Here is a 13,928-nt window from a genome sequence, read left to right as displayed (position 1 = left end):
CAGGGAAGGAGTTAAGTTCATTTTGTAATTTGTGACAGTTGCACTTACACAAAAGTCACTCAGTTCTGGAGTAACAGTGAGACCAACCATCACCAACAAAATAATTCTGTTTGTAGAGTGCAAGCAAACACTTAAAGCAGAAATTTAATCAGCCTTTCTTGGTAGACAGATTCTCTTCATATGCCCTGAGAGGTCTTAAAACAAGGTCATTGAAAATCCATGTCCTTGGAGAAGAGGTTCACAGAAAAAGCTTCAGAGCCAACAAGAATGTCTACTGACGAGGTGCAGCCAGACTCAGTCAGATATTCTGCAGCAATACACGAAGCAGAACCGTGGTACAGACCCCACGTGGATTTAAGAGGATGTTGCACAGCCACGTGCTACACAAATGTTCAAAAAAGACATCCATCCGCCCCCAGCACAGAAGGGAGTGAGTTAGTGGAGCAGCTTCTCCCACGTATGCACGAAGGCAAGTAGACACGTACAGAGGGAACAGTGTTGTACTTTCCAAAGAACAGAGGTTGATTAAGCCTTGTTGGAAATGCGGATAAAACAGGAGAAAATAATCTTATGTGCTTTAATTTCTCACTATTTTCTCTTTTTGCCAGAAGCTGGATCAGTGTAATAGCAAGTTTTGCTTTTCTGCTTCTAGAGCAAACTGCTGACTGCCCAAACAGAGGTTTTTAGTCGTTAAGAAGTTCTTGTCCTGCGTTCTAGAACACTTTTAAAAGCCTTTCTTTTGCTACCGGTTACTTGTTTTGAGCTGACCTCTATAGATTTCATAGTTGCAATTTAAAAAATATTATTTAATTAACGTCCTTCGTTTGTATGCACTGTAACTCCCATTTGTATGCATACAATTCACTCAGTCTGTGGTCTATAGCTGGCAAATAACACCACTTAACAGCTGTTAAATAGGGTAATCACCTGTTGTTATCCACAGGTAGCTTTAATTCAAATGCTAATTGCTCTCAGTGCTCTACTTATAAACCTGCCCCAGTGTCAGCTGCTGTCTGTGCGACACCAGATGGATGGGAGCCTCGAAAGGATCATACTGTCCCTCTGCAGGAAAAAGGCCTGAGTTATAAAAAAACCTTGCTACCCTACAGTGCCATGAAAAAAAAGAAAGATGGCACAAAAATTAAACAGCGAAGGTCTTTCAGAGAGCAAGAATTGCAGAAAAAAAAAAGCAAAGAATGAGGAAAATGAAGAAAAGGACTGGAGACCGGACATTAAATATTTTATGAGCTGGTGTTTCAGCCTATTTACAATCAAAATGAGTTAACATTCACCATTAGTAAACTCAGTGTGACAAAATTCAGAAACAGCTGCTGCAGATGTATGCCAGGGTCAGCCTCAACTGATAGGGAATAAGAGCTAAACTGCTTCAACAGGTCAGGTGTTTGTAAAAATCCCCCTGGGAAAAATAAAATTCCTAGCCTGATATAGGTAAATTCTTATTTTTCCAGAGAATTAATTTTTCACAAAAAAATCACTAAATGTTTCTCCTCTTGCTAGAAATGCCTCAAAACTACACTGTACTACTTACTCCTCATAGCAAGGGGCTTCAAATTATTTTCTTCCTAAATTATCTCCAATTCACCCAAGCTCTCTGGAGGCTCTGTTTCATGTTGTGCTTAATTTCACCAAACTGTGTTGCTGCCAAAAGCGATGGTTTAATTCTGTCTCCTTTCCCCTCTTAACTGTATTGACGTGTTCCTCACCCTTTCCTCATATTAGATTGAGTCATTCACTGTGTTGCTGGAATATGACTCACTGATCCGATGGGAAAGGAATTTTTTGGAGGAGACATACAGGTGTGAGAGTCCACAGTCAGACGGGATTAATCCTGGTGTGCCCTTCAGTGCCCTGAATTGTCCTGTGTTTCTTGCTGCTGTACTGTGAAGTTCCTGGCTGCACAGCTGTAGTTTTATTTTGGATCCCCCGACTGTAAAAGGACCATTCATTCCATAATGCTGTCGGATTTTCACACTGCACTGGAATGACTTCCCTGCTGTGCTCTCTGAAGGGCTGCTTTTTTCTGGGGGAACGAAACCATCCATCAGTCGCCCAATAGCAGAACCTCTCTGCTCAGCTTCTACCCTTTGATCTGCTCAGCTTAGATAATTCTGGGTGCCAGAACTCCAACCCAAACAGCCCCGGGCTCTGGAGGATGAGTGTCTTTCCACTGGGACACAGTGGTGACCTCAGGAAATGACTGTTAATGCAACGGTACATTTTCCTGCCCTCAACATATTTTTCAATTAAATAGGAAATAAACATCACAACAGGTGAAACCTGGCTCTGAGAAAGGAATCAAAACCTATAAAAATCACATATTAGATCTCCAACGGGTACAGGCACAGGTTTCAGGTTTGGTTTGAGCTCACTATATTGATTTGAGCTCTGGCCTTGGAGAAAGGAGCTGCTCAAAATTTCAGAACACAAATCTTAGATTAAAAAATGTGTATTAGATATTGCCCTGGTTCTCTGATATCTTGTGCTAATGATGAGTTGAGGGAGGGATGAACACCTATTAAACCTAGATGACTTTATCTCTTGGTGTCCTGCTTTAGGGTCTTAATTGAACTGAACAGCCACTTGTCTGTGAATGTTCATTTTAGGAAAGTCAATTATTACAATCATCAAGAGGAAAGAACTGCTTGATTGACAGTTATGACTCATATTAACATACATTTCACTTTGGTGACTGCTTTTTATTTTGTTTTGCTTGTTTTGCCTACAGGGAGAGAATAAAATGAAATATTTTTAAAAGGATGCAGAGTTTGTGCTTTGATAGACTTTTCTAACCTCTTAATAGAAAGCTGTAAGCAGGCCTGCTTTACCTGTTTGAAAACTACATTATGTCTGATTCTCTTTCAGACTGTGCGTAGAAAAATAAAGCTGCAAAATATAGTTGTAAAGTTGCAAATAAAAATAGTCATATGTAAAATTCTATGTTAAATATAAAAATAAATGCAATATTTATTCAATCTTATGTGCTATATCAAAGAAGCTAAGTAAGTATTTGAATGCTACACTTTCCTTACTTAAGACAAAATCAATCCACATTTACTTTTACTTTCGATCAGGAATCAAAAATCAGTTGGTCAAATTATTTCTTTCATTTCACACTGACAGTATGACCAAAAGGGAACAATTCAATCTACTTAAAATGGGCTTTTTTGTCACTTCTCAAAGAAAAAAATGCACATAAATTAATAATTAACCTGTTTTTTCTTCCATCCCAGAGATCATAGGTCAAGATATCATTAAGCACATTTCATTCTGAAATGATGGAATTGCACAATTTACTCTCCTGTCAGGTTCTACCAAAAGATTAAAGATGGCTTGATGTGAGGATATGCAGTGATGGGAAAACTTAACCCTCTGGGATTGAGCCACAGCTCCTAGTTCCTGAAGTCACAACTCATTTTCTTATGAGTCACAAAAGGCCAATGCTATAATTTGCATCACTGCACAATTCAGGAGTCTTACTCATATCCTTTTTCTCCCACGGTTTAAGTTCAATGACTACTTTTGCTAAGTATATACACTCAGTATAATTCCTTCAGGACCAAAGCTCACCTGAAGAACCCAATCTATTTGAAAGTTTATTGATGGTAATTTTAATTCCATTAACTTCATCATGCACAATGTGACATAATAATTAAGCAACTGAGATAATTTTGGGTACCTCCAGACCCATATTTTACTTCCCTAGAAGTAAATAAAGAAGAGGGCACCAACTCTTAACAAAAACTGAGAGAGAGGAAAGACCAGAAAGTTGCTGTTTCAAACCAGGCTTCTCTCAGATCCTCTCTTTTATGTTACCATTGTGAGAATCACAAATTTGCACCTACCAGGTTCAGTGTAGTCCTGGAAAGACCTGTGGAGTACAGAGCACAGGGAAGAAATGCCCACCTCAGCTCAGACAGTGCTGATCCTCTGTGGCAAGGAGGTCATGGAGACAGATGTTGGGTCTGGTCAAGCTGTTACTTCTTTTCCATTTACCTGTATATTTGCAGAGTGCCTATATGAAGTTGAAAGATGAATTAAATACATACATAGGCAGGTAAAACTTTTGAAAGCTCTATACTGATATTCCCTAACACAAGTAGGCTGATAGAAGCTGTTTGTTACAAACGACTGTCAGGAGTAGGTAGGTCTAAACTTCTATAGATCTCCTGCTAACAGGCTAGAAACTGTCTCTGCTTTAAAAGACCACTCTTCCCTAGCTCTCTGCTTCACAGCTTTTGCTGAAAAGAGAGTTCTATAAAATCCTGTATTTTTTGTCAAGAGATAAACAAAAATCTAGCAATAGCTTTTCCTCATATAACAGCTCCTGGAATAGAGGCAAGCCCCTCTTACTCAAGACGGTACCTAATTTTCCAGGTAGCCTTTAATATTGATGTTCACAGGTCCTGAGTCTCCATTAACAAGCAATAATGAATTACAACAGTGATCTGTGCCACAGGCAAGCAGGTATGTGCAAACCATCCCAGGAATCACACACAGGATGCAACAGTGTCCAACACATAGAGATCTTGCCTCTCCAAGAGCTCTTGCCTCTCTCTCTCTCTTGCACTGCAGCAGCGTGTGCAGCTACAATTTGAATCAGAACCAGGTGCTAAATTTGAGTTAAATTGATTCAGTTATTAAACCTTTGCAGCACTTTCCAAAGCCTGGAGTCATTACCCTAAACACTCTTTGCAATCAGGTTTTAAAGTAAAACTTCAAAACTATGACACATCAAAGAGTGAATTATGTTTACAGGTTGGAATAAACCGGGGAGAGGAGGATTCCTTTTTTTTTTTTAGATGACAGACTTAAACTATTATTAATCTGCAAACATGAACAAACACTTCTAGTTCCTGAATCAACTGAGGACTTATTAACTGTCAGAGTATTAACAGGTATAACTGATACACTTTACTGAGGGCAATTGCTGATAAGTGCTCATGCAATAAGACGTTCAAGGAGACAGGTGAATCTGGGCATGTCTGTCAAATATCCTGGCAAATGAAATATTAAAGAAATCAATCACATTTTAATCTACAGGCACAGAATCTTTGAAGTATAAAAGTAAAAATTGGTTCCCTTCCCTCTGTCTTGTAGAAAGTCGCTTAATTTGCACTATACACGACCAGAGGTTTTGAAAAGTTTTTATAAAACAAGCAGGTTTTTCCCTTTTTATAAAATTATGTAACTTTTCCAATTCAGATTTCCCCTGAGTTTTTACCTCTTTCAAAACTGTGTGGCTCCACAGACTGAGACAGCATGATGAGTTACCTGGCAGCAGGACACCAGTTTTGTGTGCATTGTTTATAATTTTCTATTCAGATAAGAAGGTTCTTATCAAAAAATATGTAGAAATTACAACCTGGGCATTTAAAATTTAGAGAGATTTGACCAGTAGGGGATATTCCTTCCAGGATAAGACTATTGGGGTAGAATGAATCTTTTTTGTGCTACAAAAGGGAAGAAAAAAAAAGTTATATGAACTGCACCTGTAAAAATTTCTTACTTAAGAAGAATTATAATTCCAGAGATGTGCTCCAGCAATGCAAGTCTCTCACACCATGTTCCTCCTCTTCTGTGGCAAGGAACTCCATTTCTATTACCACCAGATGGTCAAAATTTATCAGGCTGCATAGACCATCGTGCATATCTCATTGCCTGTGAAAGCTGCATCATCAACGTCAACATTTAACACTGTCCATTATCCCACCTGTGTTATGCTCTCCTATCCTTGTAGCAGGCCCTTAATTAAATATCTACAAGAATCCATGCAAAAAATCATCTTCTAAATGAAATAATTACTGCCAAAGTTTAGAAATTAAAAAATTTGAAATTTTTTATTAAAAAGTTACCAAATGAGTTAACATATTATTTCTCTACAACCTGTTTCTTACATTTTAAGATTAGCTGAAGCATTTTCCCACAATTTTTAAAAGACATCTAGTTGTAATACATTAATTACTATAACTTATTCTAAATTCTGGCATGAATTTAAATTCTGATCCATAGTAATTATGATATTTCAGTTAATTCTGCCATGAATTAATGTGTGGTACTTCTCAATTCATCAAGAGCAAAACTTAATTTCCTTTAAGTAGCACATTTCTTTCTATTCCTCAGGAAAAGTTCTGATTCTATTGAAGTTAAAATACTGATGGAAATTAAATTATCCTGTGAATAAAATCAATATTGCATGTCTCTAAGGAGGAATAAGTGCATATTTAACATTAATCACCAGATAAAGACATAAGAGATAAATAAAGAAAAGTGTGAGTCAAAAATGAGATCTTTTCTCCAGCAATAGGGACTTGATTAAATAGGTCAAGAAGTCACGAAAAATAATTATTGCTTCTCTGTTTGTGATAATCACTTTTAAATGGGAATTTGTTGCCTGTTTTCCCTTCAGCTACAAAAAAATTAAACACAAGTAATATTTTAATTCTTTTTTTTTTCTTTTTTGCATTGTGCAGAGGAAAAGCACAGAACAAGGAGACTTTTAATTAATTTTGAAATAAAATCAATGATCTATGGGTAGTCTTGTACTTCTGTTACAAAAGATAATTCTCATGAACTATCACTGGAATAAAGCAGAAACTGTTTGGGTTAGAAGTCAAGGGAAAAAATATAACCCTGATATAAATGCTGTCATAGAAATGTGGTACATTTGTGTTACTGTCTGCCTCCATTAAACTCTTTGCCACCGATATAATTTGTCAGAGAATTATCAAATTTCATATTCTTCCCTTTACAAAACAATCTGTTAGTATGTCAAGTTACAAACTTACTGTAATAATCTACTTTAATTATTCTCTCTTTCTCTTAGGTACAGTCTGGCTGCTGTGTGAATGATGAATCACACGGGCTTCAGGCTTGCTCATTAGTATTTAATTTAAGGGAAAGGGCTCAAATTAGTTTCTTTTAAGTGAGGGCATATTTGTGGAATGAAGTTCCAAAGCCGTATGTCCTTCACACTAGGAGATGAAGGAAGGATGTACCACAGTGCCTACCTGCACATATCCATTTATATGTCTAAAATTATACACATTCAGACACCCTAGGCTCTCTGCTTAAATGGAACCAGGGCTCATATTCTGTTGCTTTTCAGTATCCAGTAAAGCAACTTGAAATTCTTTGTGTGAAAATCTTCTGCGCGAAAAAGTCTTTGAACTACAATGTAAATTATAAAATTTTTCAATAAGAAGTTTGAAATGAAATCCATTGTTTCAAAATGCTAATTCAAAGTAGACACGCTAGCTTTAAACAACAGGTTCACTCCCATTGCAATTTTACTCTTATATTACCAAGGATTTTTTTTCTATGTCTTTTTAATATCTAAAAATTTTTCTTTGCTTTCTAAGGAAACTAATTTCAAGATGTCAGCAATTCCTAAAGTGGAAGGATCTCTGTTTCTAAAGAAGATTGAAATATTTCAATGTTTTCTGCAGTGAAACCAGAAGAATTCTGGCCTATATTTTACAGATATCCAACAAGTCCAGTTGCTGTGAGAACAGAACCAAACACACAAACAATATGATATACATGTGTTCAGAAGTAACAGGATAGCATAAAACTGATTACATTTCCAAGGAAGACCTTCCAAAACCTTGAGGAGTAGGATTTGAGTCCCATCTGCAGAAATATTAGTCCTTTTTTTAGCCAGAAATGGGCCTTACGTTTAGGTCTGAATCTCCACATTCTAATTCCATTACAGGGCACTTTTTTCTCTATTTGGAGCCTTTCAGAACACCAACTGCTAACTGCTCCCACTCTCCAAGAACCGAAAAAGCTTGATTTTATCCTTCCCTAGGGAAAGCTTAAGGATGGACAATAGCACAAAGAACAGGTAATTACTGAACTTGATTGTGTTTTGAGTTTAGTCCTCCTTAAATTTTATGAGTTCCACACTTAGCTGAAAATCGGTTCTCTGAAATGATCTTGCTGCGATAAAAAAGACTAGACAGATATTTAGCTGGTGGAATATTAGAAGAATTATGTCAGTTCACCACTGCAAAGTCCCATCACTGTCATGCAAGCCCTTGACAGATTGCCCTCAGCAGTGTTTAACAAGGAAGCAGTCAGAAATCAATGACTGTACAAAAAAAGTTGGGGCAATTTATGTAACGATAGCGAGAAATGCCATATAATACATGTAAGGGCTATCAGTCATCATTTACTAGAGGCAACAAAAGAGATTGAGTGTAATTGTTTACATATACAGAAATCACACCAAAATAGAGGCAGCCATTTATATATACTCAGAATATAAAACTTTAAGGTCACTGGCTTTTCATTTGTAGCAATCTTCTGTTAAGTCTAAAAGAGGATGTGTAATTGTTTGCTTGGATAAAGTCAACATTTACCATTAAGATTACAAAGAACTACTGCTGTATTTTGGATTAGGCTGTCATGCAAGCGATGTCAAAGCAGGTCTTTTAAAACTCGGATTATCACCTGGATTTATCTGGATTTATCACCCTTCCACAATTAAGATTCAAAAGCCAAATCACAAAAGCCAAGCCAAAGGAGTCAAAGACAGCCCCAAAGGCTTCCTATAGCTAATCCTTCGTGTTGCTCTTGCTCAAATGCCTTGTATCACTTTATGCCTTTCCACATCTGAATGCAGTTAGGAGATTTAACTCAATTGCATACACAGTGAGGATCTGCACTACACAGAGCACAGCCTGCCTGAATACTGCTCCCTTTGTCCCATCCCTTTGTCTGAAGAGGCAGCTCCCTCAGCTGGTGCGAAGAGTTCCAGAGAGCACAACCCATTTCATGCAACTCCACGGTGAAGAGAGGCAGGAGGCCAGGGGGTTAACATCTGCTATAAATACCACAGGACTTCTTGGCCTGAATTGCAGAATGAGATTGCTTGACGTTTCTACACTGCACCAGGCCATCTCACCCTGTGCCTTACTGCACGACACAACGCAGAGCAAAGGGTCGGATATATCAAAGGAATAATGCACTCGGATTTTCTCACAGCAGAAATACACTGTGGAAGCCTGCACATATGAGAAACAAGTATTCCAAACCACCAGAATCTTAAAGCACACTGAGTTCCAATTCTTATTCAGCTCTTCAGCTGAAGGTCTGAATTGTACACTAAGATAGAGATTTTATTAAGGTATATATATAGATATCATCTAAAGCAACAGACTGCGAAAAAATGCAGCAAAAGATCAATTTTTGATTTGGGTATTGAGGTCATAGCCTGCTCCTATTCCATTAAAGAATGTTTTTTTACTGAGTTCAGTGGAGCAAGGAGAAGACTAACAGTTACTGCTAAATGGATGTTCAACTGGCAGCCTTTGTGGCGCTTTGAACAGTTATTGCAGAGTGGCAGATCGCTGAAAGGCTCTGACCTCCTCCGCAAGCAGCTGTCAGCACAGCAAAACTTGAAAGCTTTTTCATATGCCTTTCTCACATATTTGGTAAATGCAGTATAGGAAACCAACCTGAATGTTCCCCATGCACGGATTTTTATTTGGGGTTTTGATCTAAACAGAATAGGAGAGATGCTTACTGAAATAGTTGAAGGCTGGTTTAAACTATTTCCACTAACCGCTAATTGTCTATCCATCAAATTTGAAACAAACAAACAAACAAACAAACAAACCCCAAAAACCATGAGGAAGTTACAACAATTAAGTTGGAAGGACAAGGAATAGTAGATACAACAGATAATCCCTGGAAGTGTTCAAGGACAGGCTGAATGCAGTTCTGAGCAACATGATACAGAGGGTGGCATCCCTGCCCATGACAGGGTGGTTAGAACTAGATTACCTTCAAGGTCCCTTCCAATTCAAGCCTTTCTATGATTCTGTGATTCTATGATAATGATACTCCTGAAGCGAATATCAGAATCAGACAAGATCATCTAGAGCAATACGAAGGTAGTGTGTAACATAAGTTAACTTAAGGTCAGACTTCGGTCTCACATTGATATATCAGTTCAAATAATCTCAGTTGCACATGTTTAGCCTCAGAATTACTGTTACACAGAACCAGTGAAAAGCTGAAAAAACCTGATAAAGGAGAAGTTAAATTGGACCAAAGTCTACTAATAATATATCACATATGCAGTGTCTACATTATTTTAGTTATAAAAGCATCCTCCTCCACCTAAGGCATTAATTTTTTGTGATATGTAATGCTACTTTTTTTCTGTTAGCATGGTGAATTTAAAAAAAAAGAGTACATCTAATGGGTGGAACAGAGTAATGTGTACCAAGAGTGTGACAGATGCCAACTGTGCCACCCACGCATTCTGTGATCTCTCACCACCCTTTCACAGTACTTCAGCTGCACTGTCCAGGAAATGAGATGAGAATTCATTTTCAAATCAGTTAGAGAGACTCAGATGTGAGGGGAGACAACATAATGAAAAAATTATATTGTCATGTACAATCAAATTCAGGGATCATTTTAACAGAGTCTACCAGTTCCACAGAATGTCCCCATAAGAGAGCGAGAGGAAAAATCACAAACTGCAACAGTCTTTAAAAATTCAACAATCTTCTATATAACTATATAAGCATGTATAAACATATATGCTAATTTATACACAATAACACAAGAATTTTCCAAGTCCAAAAGATGTAAATTATTTGTGAATGCACAGATTAGAAGTGGGTGCTTTCTGAAACCAGAGTATTTTATGACATGCTAATCCACCAAATCACTTTAGATATGTCACAAAAGCAATTTCGCAAATATCCTAGACAGCTTTTCAATTGTGTGAGGTTTGAATGAATTTTAAATACAGTCTAAGTCCTCTCATTGGAGCCAATTATATCAGCTGCTATTAAATGTTTCATTCCACGGGCTGAAGGAGCAGAAAGGAAGGTTTGTAGGAAGGTAAGTGTCTATCAAACTGATCTTTTAATTTTACTAAGAATTCATTGTATCACTACTCTTATGAAAAGATATCCAGAGCAGTAGGTGGACTTCTTCAAAATTATACAGAGAGAAATAAATTCTGAACAACCATGTTAGAACCAGCAAGTGGTTTGGTTGAATATCTAAAAGGTGGTTTCCCAACCCAGCTTTTCCCTCTTTAATAGTGTCAACCAGCTCATTTTCATCCCATCCCTATTTTCATCTACTCTTACAGAAACAGGCATTAGAATTCCGCAGACAAAATGGACCACTTTCTGTAATTCATCATAGACAAAGACTCTACTTTTAATGTTAAGACCCTTGAGAAATTGCACTGAAAGCATTCCATCATAATTTCTAATAAAAAGTTTCTATGCAGTACAGTAAGTAAATATTTAGGGAGTTCAGTAGATAGGACTGCAGTTTCATTGCTTTGTATTTCCTAACATGACTCTTTACCAATCTAATTTTCAGCTCGAATTGACTTGTAGAATCTACAAATACTTTGTGTTAGTTTACTTTTAAAGATACATTGGTTTTTCCATTTGAGCACATAATAATTGTTCTTGGATTAGAGCAATGTCATGAACTTACTTCAATATTTTCAGAGGGAAGACAGATAACTTTATAAGAATCTCTGAAAAACTAAGACTGCTTTAATAAAGGGCTCTGGAGTATGATGTAGCATTTTAATAAGCATTGTATAGAGTAGTATTGTAGCAGCTAAGGAAGAAAATCATTAAGCTGTGAGTCTGTATGCAGAACTCCTTTTATGTAAGAGTAAAAAAACCCAACAGCAACAATTAAAAACAACTCAGAGCAAACATTTCACTATTTAGTTCTATTACTCTGCTGTAACAGAGCTGTGATGTAGGTTTGAAATGAAAAACTTTTAAGTCTGATTCACACGCTGCTCTCCACTGGATTTTCCCACCGCACCGACTGCAAGTACTCACCACTGTGTGACTATCTTGGGATCTCACGTGCAAAATTTGTCATGACAAAGAGCATCTATCTAATTTACTGTTGTGTAACCAAGAGAAATATGAAGTTAAAACTGTTATGGAACACCAGCATGGGGATACTATAATTTGGCCTAACTTTGCTGTCAATAGTTTCCCCTTTTACAGAATTTAATTACAGGAAGGAGAAAGAGTGAAGATAAATACTGATCAAAAAAAAAAAAAATCATAGGAGAACATTTTTCTCCAGGAATATCAAAGAAAAAGTAGCAGTATTTGAAGATAATGAAAAAGTTGCAGATACAAATTAGGAGAAAATACCGACTTTATTCATAACTGTATATGAACAAGACCAAAAAAGCACAGAAAAATTGAGTGACAGTTCAACTGCTATGAGATGCAACCCTGCAGCTGAAAACAAAGTTTGAATTTTTTATGATTTTTACTTTTTAGTCACAATGAATTAATGAAACAAGTAATGATCTTAAGCTACACAGGAAACTGAATATACTCAGTAAAATTAGAAGCAAGCTTGAAGTGTCCTCTTTGCCTGAGGCAACAGAAATGATGGATGATAGTCTGAGGAATACTCTTTGTGTTCTGGACTACTAAATAAGTAATCTCATTAATCCTCTTGCAGCTTTTGCCTTTTACTTCTGCTGTAGCTATGTTAAACCTGAGAATTTTGGATGTTTTTTACTTGAACCTTCGGTATTGCATAACACCAGCTGGATGCAACGGGAGTTAATTGCAAAGGGCTCGTGCAAGGCTAGTTTGCTACTTCAACAAGCAGTTTTAGTGCACAGTTAGAATGTAACAACATAGTACTTAATGCAAACAAAACCTAAACTATAGAAAATACCCTTGAGATGGAACATTTTCAGTTCCGAGTTGTGCTTTATAATAAAATTCTGAAGACAGAGAATCAAGAGAAAACACCTAGTATGACAGATAAAAGCAGTAACTGGGCAGGGCAAGTGATGGAGTTCAGCTCTTATCCACATTCTGGGGAACCAGTACTGGGAAGGCTAAGGCAATTCATACTTCTAGTGAGCACTTTTATTCTGACATTTAATACTTCTAGAGATTAAGAAAGCTCAGTCTCAAAGATCACCAAAGAAAAAGTCTTGGCTGAACCAGCAGCCAAAATTGTCATCAGCTAAAATTCACTCCTAATCCTGAAAATCAGATACAGTTTTCCTGCTCAAATAAGCTCACGAGCCATGAATTTTCAAATAATTTATATTCCAGAGCACACAGCAAATTTGACAGACACAAGTAACTTTATCAAACCGGTTCAGGCCAAGATGTCAAATGGTTCCTTTTAATTAGGAAGGAGGGAAATACCAACAACACCTTGAAGTACAGTAGAAGTCTCACTGTGAAGATACATTATTGAGAGCTTTTGGCAGCAGCAGTGATGGGCTGCACAGAAGCCCATAGATTTTTACATTCAAAGTCCCAACTGCCTACCTATACAGTAATCACAGCAGATGGATAATGTGCTGTGTTAGTTTTTTTTAATAAACATGTCAAACATTTAACATCCTGTTCACAGATGTACTATAATAAAAGGTCTTTGCTGCAATTTGAAGTTGTGCTGCCTCAAAAAAACAGTTTTTAGAGAAAGAATCCAACTGCTGCACATACCTTAGCCATGGCTCATTTTTGCACCTTACCTATGTAACTCTAGAGGAGGAATTTCAACCCCAAATATGCCAGCCAAGACTTTGGCAGTCAAGTATAAGCCATAATATGATGATAAGAACTATGTGGTGCTGTGTGATTGAAGGTACTTTGCCTTAGAACACCTGTTTTTGCACATCTTCTATTCACGGTCTTCAGAGACCTTACTGAATTTTTGGTAGATTCTTTATGTTTCTAATCTTCACAAAGAAAACTGTGTTGGGAGTTCATTGAGCTTCAACATTTACACACGTGCTGTGAACAGCACTCTCACTGTGAGAAAACAAGAGCAGGGGGAAATATTCTCAATAAATTAGGTCTGAGGCAAACGTCTGAGGCAAACTGTGAGGGTGCTGAGGCACAGGAACAGGTTGCCCA

This window comes from Lepidothrix coronata, unplaced genomic scaffold (assembly GCF_001604755.1).
Source record: "Lepidothrix coronata isolate B3197 unplaced genomic scaffold, Lepidothrix_coronata-1.0 Scaffold142, whole genome shotgun sequence".
In the NCBI taxonomy this organism is placed as follows: Eukaryota; Metazoa; Chordata; class Aves; order Passeriformes; family Pipridae; genus Lepidothrix; species Lepidothrix coronata.
The sequence above is the reverse complement of the archived record's forward strand: the minus strand, read 5'-3'. Positions refer to the sequence as shown.